Raw genomic sequence first — 9,550 nt, forward strand, 5'->3', positions numbered from 1 at the left:
GAGCACTGAGTCTTCTTGAGATTCTCTCTCTCTCACTCTCTGTCCCTCCCCACCCCCACTCTCTCAAAATAAACAAGTAAACATTTAAAAATAAATTAATTGTAATTTTTGACCAGTTATGTTTCTTTATATCATATTACTGTTTTTGCTCCATGTATTCATTGGTAACACATTTCCTCTGTGTCAGACTTTATTTGAATTGATTAAATATATTTTATTTTTTGTTTTAACTGTAATTCTTTGCTTTATAATGTTGGTTGTTACTTTAAGATTTACAGTTTACATGTTTGCCGGGAGCCGCACTGGCCTCTCTGGATGGCAGTCACAGCAAGGAAGTGACAATGTTTGCAGCTCCTGCCATGAGACATGAAAACTGGTATCTCCTTCTGCTACTATTGGCTCATATTGGATATAAGCCTACTGGTATTGACCAGGCCTCACAATATTCCATATCAGACCCATATTCTGAATACAGATACCTCATAAGGGAAAGCATATTCCTGCCTTTACAAAAGAGATTTTAGATGAAAGCTCTATGGGCGATTGTCAAAAGGCTCTTCCTATGGGTCTTGCAGATCCGAGACTTAGGGGGTTAGGAACACAAGAATTACAATTGAGCCTGGCCCTGAAACCAAGGGCCTATTTTGGGGTTAAGAGCAAAACATAGTTACCACATAGATCTTTGCTAATTGGTGAAACATAACAGTCCCTTCCTCAAGGCCTACTTTCCACAAACACCCTCTCTTACACTGGCAGCTGGGATGAGGATAGATAAGAGTAGCTAAAACATAACCCAGGGGCAAAAGACTGACCCATTCAGGGCCCCCATGTTAGTCTCCACAAACAAACCAATTCGGAAACATTCATCCTCTTGAGAGCCAGACAAAATACTCCTGACTTATCTATATACAATTTAACCTATATGTTATCCTGTTTTTTACTAAGAACATTCTGTTATTTCCTTGGTCAGAATAATTCTACTATTGATATCACAAAAGGCCTCCCATTGTAAGAAATTCCTTTCTCTGACTTCATCTTGTTGCTGAACCTTTAAATATACAAAAACCGACAGCACAGAGATGCCTGTCTGGTGATCAGAAAGAATCTCCGGGGCTCTCTCACTCTCTTTCTCTTTCTCCAACACCGTCCATCCTTCAGGGACCCCTGGACCTGCCGGAGCCGGCTCGGCCTCCAGCACATGTTTAGCTTATTTCAATCTTCCTTCAGTTGATGTTTAACCAATTCTCATATAGTATGAAAAACTTATAATAGTATGCTTCTATTTCTTGCCTCCTCCTACCCTTTGGGTTACTTTTGCCAGAAGATTCATTTATAGATGTGTTGAAGTACAACTTATTTTTGGTTGATTTTGTGTCCTTCCCGGTGGATGGATTTCTTTACTGGTATTGTTTTTCTTATGGAAACTTTAGTGGTTCTTTTTACATGTAATACCATGCCATATGGAAACAGATTGACATTTTTCTTTCCAATTTGGATTAGTTTTATTTATATTATTTGCCTAACTTTTCTAGCTAGAACTTCCAAAATTATGTGGAGTAGAAGGAAATAAATATGTGGGTCCTTGTCTAATACTTGAATTTAGGAGAGGGGCTTTCAGCCTTTTACAATTGAGTCTGATGTTAACTGTGGGTTTTTCATATACGCCTTTTATTATATTTGAGGCAGTTTCCTTCCATTATATTTTTGGGTGTTTTTATTATTAAATAATTTAAAATTTTGTCTACTACTCTTTCTGAATCATTCTTAATATATATTTTTTTAATGTTTTATTTATTTCTAGGAGAGAGAGAGAGACAGCGTGAGCAGGGGAGGGTCAGAGAGAGAGGGAGTCACAGACTGAAACAGGCTCCGGGCTCTGAGCTGGCAGTCAGCACAGGGCCCGACGCGGGGCTCGAACCCACGGACCGCGAGATCATGACCTAAGCGAAAGTCGGATGCTTAACCGACTAAGCCACCCAGGCGCCCCATACTCTTTCTGAATCATTCTATGCAATCATGGGTTTTATCCCCTCTTAACTTCTGCCAATGTGATATATTATATTGATTTTGGCATATTGAAACAAACTTACATTCCAGAAATAAATCCACATTGGTCATGGTGTTTAATCTTTTTAATATTCTGTTGAATTCATTTTCCTAGTATTTTGTTGAACAATTTTTCATCGATATTCATTAGGGATTGGTCTGTAGATTTCTGCTCTTGTAGTACTTTTGTCTAAGTGTGGTATCAGATTAATGCTAACTTCATAAAATGAGTGGGGAAAGGTTTCCTCCTCTTCAATTTTTAGAAGAGTTTGAGGAGGACTTGTGTTACTTCTTTAGTAAATTATAAAGTAATTCATTAGTGAAATCATCTGATCCTGGCCTTTACTTACTTGTGAGATTTTTAATTACAAAGTTATTCTTCTTAGTAGTTATTGTTGTATACAGATTTTCATTGTCTTTATGATTCACTTTTTTATAGTGAAAAAAATTTAGAGTTAGCCAGCTGGACTCAGTTTAGATGAACCCAATTTTGTTGGCAACATCCAAAGTATCATAGGCAAGAGCCAGTCAAACATATGCCTCCTTCTCTTCTGTGGGTTTGATCACAATGTCGGCCTCAGCCACGTCAATGTCATAGAACTTCTTCACAGCCTGTTTGATCTGGTGTTTATTGGCCTTGACGTACACAATGAACACAAATGCGTTGCTGTCTTCTAATTTCTTCATTGCTAAGTCAGTATCCAAGGGGAACTTGATTATGGCATGGTAGTTAAATTTGCTTCTCCTGTGGCTGCCTTTGGAGACACAGTGTCTTGTACCATGGGAATGTAGGTGATGTGTGAATGTTCTTTTTTGTGTGACTTTGGATGCCTTTCAACACCACTTTCTTGGACTTTAAATCCTTTGCTTTAGCTTTGGTTTTGGGTGGGGCAAGGGTTTTCTTCTCAACCTTTGACACCATCTTAATAAAAGAATGATTCACTTCTAGGCATCTATGTGCTTCTAGGAATTTGTGTGTTTCATCTAGATTATCCAATTTTTTGTATACTATTATTCAAAGAACTTCCTTAGAATCCTTTCTATTTCACTAAAATCCACACTAATATCTTTACTTTTATTTCTGGTTTATTAACTTTAATCTTCTCTCTTTTCTTCTTGTGACTACAGCTAACGATTCGTTCATTTAATTGACTATTTCTTAAAAAACACTTTTAGTTTCATATATTTCTCTATTATTTTCTAATCTCTTATTTTATATATCTTTACTCTAATTTTTTAACTTCTTTACATCAGATAACTTTAGGCTTAGTTTATTCTATTTTCAGTTGCTTAAGTTGTAATGTTGGATAATTGATTTGAAATATATTTTCTTTTATGTGTATATGTTTACACTCCGAAGAGTTCTTTCTAGTACTGCTTTCACTGCATCTGTGATGGTTAATTATATGTAACTGCACTAGGTATGCAAATTAAACACCATTTCTGTTTTTTTTTGTCTAAGGGTGTTTGAAGATTAGCATTTGAATCAATGGAGTCAGTAAAATAGATTGTTCTTCCCAATGTGGGCAGTTGTTGGAAACAGAGCACCACTATAACCACAGGTGCATATTCGTTCAGGCTCCAAGATCTCTAAGAAAACTCAGGATCGCAAGGTTAAAAATAACACGAGAAGGCTTGAGTGAAATGCCCTTTGGAATGTTGCCTGTTCTTTAGTCTACAGATAAGGATGTTTTGCCTATGGGAAGCCAGCAGTAAATAGCACAGTCCGTTCATTCCCCTCTCTGTGTTTCATCCTGTCAAAAAGACTCCTATCATATCTTGTTTTTCTGCTGAGACCACTTCTGCATTGTGTTTACCAGATGTACATTGTTGTCATACTTCACTAAGCTCTTGTAGTTAATCATTGTTGATTCATATCTCTGTGAAGGTATATTTGATGATGCAAAATAAAGCTCTGGACCTCGGGCTGTTGGGCTTGGGGTTCCTGTGCCTCGCTATACTGTCATCTCTTTTTCTCAGTTCTTTCCCAGACCCAGGACCTCGATCGTTGAGGTCGACAGGCAGTCATTATCAAAAGTGTTGAGGGCCTGAATTGGATAAAAAACATAGGAAAGAGAAATTCACTCTTTGCTGCCTGTATGCTTGAGGTGAGACAACAATCTTTCTTGCCCCTAGCACTCCTGGTTCTCAGGCCTACAGATCCAAACTAGAATCTGTCATAGACTCCCTTAGTTCTCAGGCCTTCTGAGACTGAAATATATCACTGGGTTTTCTAGATCTCCAGCTTGCAGATGGCAGATCATGGGACTTCTCAGCCTCCAACAATTGCATGATCCAATTCCTTTTAATAAATATTTTGTTATATATGGGCATCTTATTGGTTCTATTCTCTAGACAACCTTAATACAACATTCCCGTAGTTTAAAAATATTGTGTTTTATTTCAATTGTCTGAAGCTATTTTCTAATTTTTGGTGGTTTATTCTTGATTATTGTTAAATGTGTGTTGTTTGCTTTCTCTATTTTTGTACATTTTTCAATATCCTTTGTTATTGATGTGTATACTCTTTTTTTAAACTATTTTTAATGTTTTATTTATTTCTAGGAGAGAGAGAGACAGCGTGAGCAGGGGAGGGTCAGAGAGAGAGGGAGACACAGACTCTGAAACAGGCTCCAGGCTCTGAGCTGGCAGTCAGCACAGAGCCCGACGCGGGGCTCGAACCCACGAACCGCGAGATCATGACCTAAGCGAAAGTCGGACGCTTAACCAACTAAGCCACCCAGGCGCCCCTGATGTGTATACTCTTTCAATTGCTATCAGAAAAGATGTTTTAATATTTAAATATTTTTAAACTGTTACGATTAGTGTTTTGTCCTAAAATATGGTCTAACCTGGATAATTATTAATGTTCACCTAAGAAAGAAATTTGTATTCTGTTGTAATTTGAATTGTTCTGTATATATTCTTGCCAAATTGGCTTTTAGTGTTGTTGAATCCTCTACTTATCGCTCTTCTTTCTAATTGTTTTATCTATTATTTAAAGCTTGGTGTTGAAGCCTATTAGTTTTATTGTAGAGCTGTCAATCTCTCCTTTCAATTCTGTCAATATTTGCTTCTTACACTTTGGAGCTCTAATGTTTGGTGTATATATGCTTATCATTGTTCTATCTTCTTCATTTTTACTTTTAATGCAAGTGTAATGTCCATCTTCCTGTCTTGTAGAATTATTCTACTTAAACCTACTTTTCTAATACTAATATGACAACCACAGTTCCTTTTTGCATAGAATATCTATTTCTGTTTCTATTTCTTCTATTTCCATTTCCATTTCTATTTCTATTTGCATAGAATATATTTTCCTTCCTTTAACATTCAACATATTTGTGTCTTTAGATGTATAGTGTGTCCTCTGTAGACCGCATAGGGTTGGATCATTTTTTTAAAATCTGCCAATTTATATACTTTGATTGTAGAATTTAATTATTTCACATTCAAAGAAATTAACAAGAGAAGACTTACTTTTGCCATCTTGTTATTTGCTTTTTGTATCTCTTAGATTTTTTTTCCACACTCAATTTTTTCCGTTACTGTGAGTGTGTGTGTGTGTGTGTGTGACTTTTTGTAGTAACACACTTTTATTCTCTTGCTCGTTCATTTAAGCTTTACCATAGATGTTTCCTTTGTGAATACCATATAGATTATATTTAAAATCCTAAAGTAACATTAGTCTAATTTGGATTGATATCAACTTAATTTCAATTGAGTACAAAACTTCCATTCCTCTATTGCTTTGTACTACTGCCACGATGTTATTGATGTAACAAATTGCATATTAATACATTGTGAATCCATTAATGGATTTGTAAAATTTTCTTATTATTTTTCTTTTAAATCCTATATAAAATAAAAAACGAGTTATAAAACAATTTCAATAATACTATTTTTTGTATTTTCTTCAACTTATGACCTTTATATGTTTATCTGGCTCTGAGTAGCTGTCTAGTGTACTTTTATGCAACATGGAGGGCTCCCATTAATATTTTTGTAGGAAGTGTTTAGTGATAATGATGTTAATTAGTTTTTATTTATCAAAGAATGTCTTAACTGCTCCATTATTTTTGAAAGATAATTTTGTGGGATATAAAATTATTCAAAAATTGGTTTTTGTTTTTATTTCCCCATTTAAAACATATTATCCCGTTGTCTTCTGATCTCGCGGTCCATGGGTTCAAGCCCCGTATTGGCCTCTGTGCTGACAGCTCAGAGCCTGGAGCCTGTTTCAGATTCTGTGTCTCCCTCTCTCTCTGACCCTCTCCAGCTCATGCTCTGTCTCTCTCTGTGTCAAAAATAAATAAACGTTAAAAAAATAAATGAAAGTTAGTTTACATATAGTATAGTATTGGTTTCAGAAGTAGAATTTAGTGATTTGTCACTTACATATAGCACCCAGTGTTCATCACAAGTGCCTTCCCTAATGTCCATCAACCATTTACCCACTGCTTCTCTCACCTCCCCTCCAAAAGCCCTCAGTTTCCTCTTGGTAGTTAAGAGTTGTTTGTGGTTTGCCTTCCTCTCTGGTTTTATCTTATTTTATTTTCTGCTAACTACCACTATGTTCATTTGTTTTGTTTCTTGAAATCTGCATATGAGTGAAATCATATGGTATTTTTCTTTCTCTAACTGACATTTTAGCTTAGCACAATACACACCAGTCCCATATATGTTGTTGCAAATGAAAAGATTTCATACTTGTTGGTAGCTCAATAATATTTGATTGTATATATACACACCACATCTTTTGTTTTATTTCTAGTAATATAAAAAAATCTTTTAGAGAAAGAGAGAGTGCACAAATAAGAGAGAGAGGCAGAGGGAAAGAGAGTAAGAGAACAGCAGTCTCCAACTCAGCATGGAGCCTAATGTGGGGCTTGATGTAGTGACCTGGGACTATGTCCTCAGCCAGAGTCAAGAGTAGGAAGCTCAACCAACTGAGCCACCTAGATACCTCATATCATCTATATCCATTCATGAGTCAAAGGACATTTGGACTCTTTACATAATTTAACTATTATTGAAAGTGCTGCTTTAAACATTGAAGCAGACATACCCCTTCATTTTTTAAAAATAGTTTATTGTCAAGTTGGTTTCCATATAACACACAGTGCTCATCCCAACAAATGCCCTCCTCCATGGCATTAACCCTTCCCCTCTCTCCCACCCCATCAGCCCTCAGTTTGTTCTCAGCATTCAAGAGTCTCTCATGGTTTGCCTCCCTCCCTCTCCCCAACTATTTTTCCCCTTTATCTCCCTCATGATCCTCTGTTAGCTTCCTCATAATCCACCTATATGTGCAAACATATGGTATCTGTCCTTCTCTGCCTGACTTATTTCACTCAGCATAACACCCTCTAGTTCCATCCATGTTGCTACAAATGGTCAGATTTCATTCTTTCTCATTGCCATTGTATTCCATTGTATCAATATACCACATCTTCTTGATCCATTCATCAGTTGATGGACACNCTCATTGCCATTGTATTCCATTGTATCAATATACCACATCTTCTTGATCCATTCATCAGTTGATGGACACGTAGGTTCTTTCCATGTTTTGGCTATTGTTGAGTGCTGCTATGAACATTGGGTTACATGTGTCCTTATGCATCAGCACTCCTGTATCCTTGGGTAAATTCCTAGCAGTGCTACTGCTGGGTCATAGGGGAGTTCTATTGTTAATTTTTTGAGGAACCTCCATACTGTTTTCCAGAGGGGCTGCACCAGCTTACATTCCCACCAACAGTGTAGGAGGGTGCCCATTTTTCCACATTCTCGCCAGCATCTAGAGTCTCCTGATTTGTTCATTTTCACCACTATGAATGGCGTGAGGTGGTAACTCAGTGTGATTTTGATTTGTATTTCCCTGATGATGAAGGACGCTGAGCATTGTTTCATGTGTCTGTTGGCCATCTGGATGACCTCTTCGGAGAAGTGTCTGTTCATATCTTATGCTCATTTCTTCACTGGATTATTTGTTTTTCAGGTGTGCAGTTTAAAGAGTTCCTTATAGATTTTGGATACTAGACCTTTATCTGATATGTCATTTGCAACTATCTTTTCCCATTATGTCGGTTTCCTATTAGTTTTATGGATTGTTTCCTTTGCCCTACAAAAGCTTTTAATCTTGATGAGGTCCCAATAGTTCATTTTTGCTCTTGATTCCCTTGCCTTTGGGGATATGTCAAGTAAGAAATTGCTGCCATTGAGGTCAAGGAGTTTGTTTCCTGCTTTCTCCTCTAGGGATTTGATGGTTTCCTGTCTCACATTTAAGTCTTTTGTCCATTTTGAGTTTATTTTTGTGTATGGTGTGAGAAAAAGATCTAATTTTATTCTTCTGCATGTCCAGTTCTCCCAGCGCCATCTGTTAAAGAGGTTGTCTTTTTTCCATTGGATATTCTTTCCCACTTTGTCAAAGATTAGTTGGCCATACATTTGTGGGTCCATTTCTGAGTTCTCTATTCTATTCCATTGGTCTATGTATCTATTTTTGTGCCAATACCATACTGTGTTGATGATGACAGCTTTGTAGTAGAGGCTAAAGTCTGGGATGGTGATACCTCCCGTTTTGGTCTTCTTCAATATTACTTTGGCTATTCAGGGTCTTTTGTAGTTCCATACCAATTTTAGGATAGTTTGTTCTAGCTTTGGGAAGAATGCTGGTGCAATTTTTATTGGGATTACATTGAAAGTGTAGATTTCATTGGGTAGTAATGACTTTTTAACAATATTTATTCTTCCTATCCATGAGCATGGAATGTATTTCCATTTCTATGTGTTTTCTTCAATTTCCTTTATATGTTTTCTACAGTTTTCATCATACATATCTCCTATATCTTTGGTTAGGTTAATTCCTAGGTATTTTATGGTTTTTTTGTGCAGTTGTGAGTGGGGTCGGTTTCTTAGTTTCTCTTTCTGTTACTTCATTGTTGGTGTATAAAAATGCGACCGAGTTCTGCACGTTGATTTTGTATCCTGCAACTTTGCTGAGTTTTTGGATCAGTTCTAGTAGGCTTCTGGTGGAGTCTGTCGGGTTTTCTATGTAGATTATCATGTTGTTTGCGAAAAGTGAAATTTGACTTCTTTTCTGCTAATTCTGATGCCTTTTATTTCCTTTTGTTGTCTGATGGCTGATGCTAGAACTTCCAGCACTATGTTAAACAACAGTGGTGAGGGTGGACCTCCCTGTCATGTTTGTGATTTCAGTGGAAAAGCTTTCCATTTTTCCCTGTTGAGGATGATGTTAGCTGAGGGCTTCTCATAGATGGCTTTTATAATGTATAAGTTCCTTCTATCCCGACTTTCTCGAGAGTCTTTATTAAGAAGGGATGCTGTATTTTGTCAAATGCTTTTTCTGCATCTATGGACAGGAACATATGGTTTTTATATTTTCTTTTATTGATGTGATGTGTCACATTGATTTATTTGTGAATATCGAACCAGCCCTGTTACCCCAGAATGAATAACACTTGATCATGGTGGATAGTTC

At 36.7% G+C, this 9,550-nt stretch overlaps 1 pseudogene; it reads right to left on the reverse strand.

The window, feature by feature from the left end:
* Window positions 1-2,520: 2,520 nt before the first annotated feature.
* On the reverse strand, window positions 2,521-2,968 carry LOC120223547 (annotated as a pseudogene).
* Window positions 2,969-9,550: the final 6,582 nt, after the last annotated feature.

Source organism: Hyaena hyaena, unplaced genomic scaffold (genome assembly GCF_003009895.1).
Source record: "Hyaena hyaena isolate Hyena2069 unplaced genomic scaffold, ASM300989v1 scaffold_1017, whole genome shotgun sequence".
Lineage (NCBI taxonomy): Eukaryota > Metazoa > Chordata > Mammalia > Carnivora > Hyaenidae > Hyaena > Hyaena hyaena.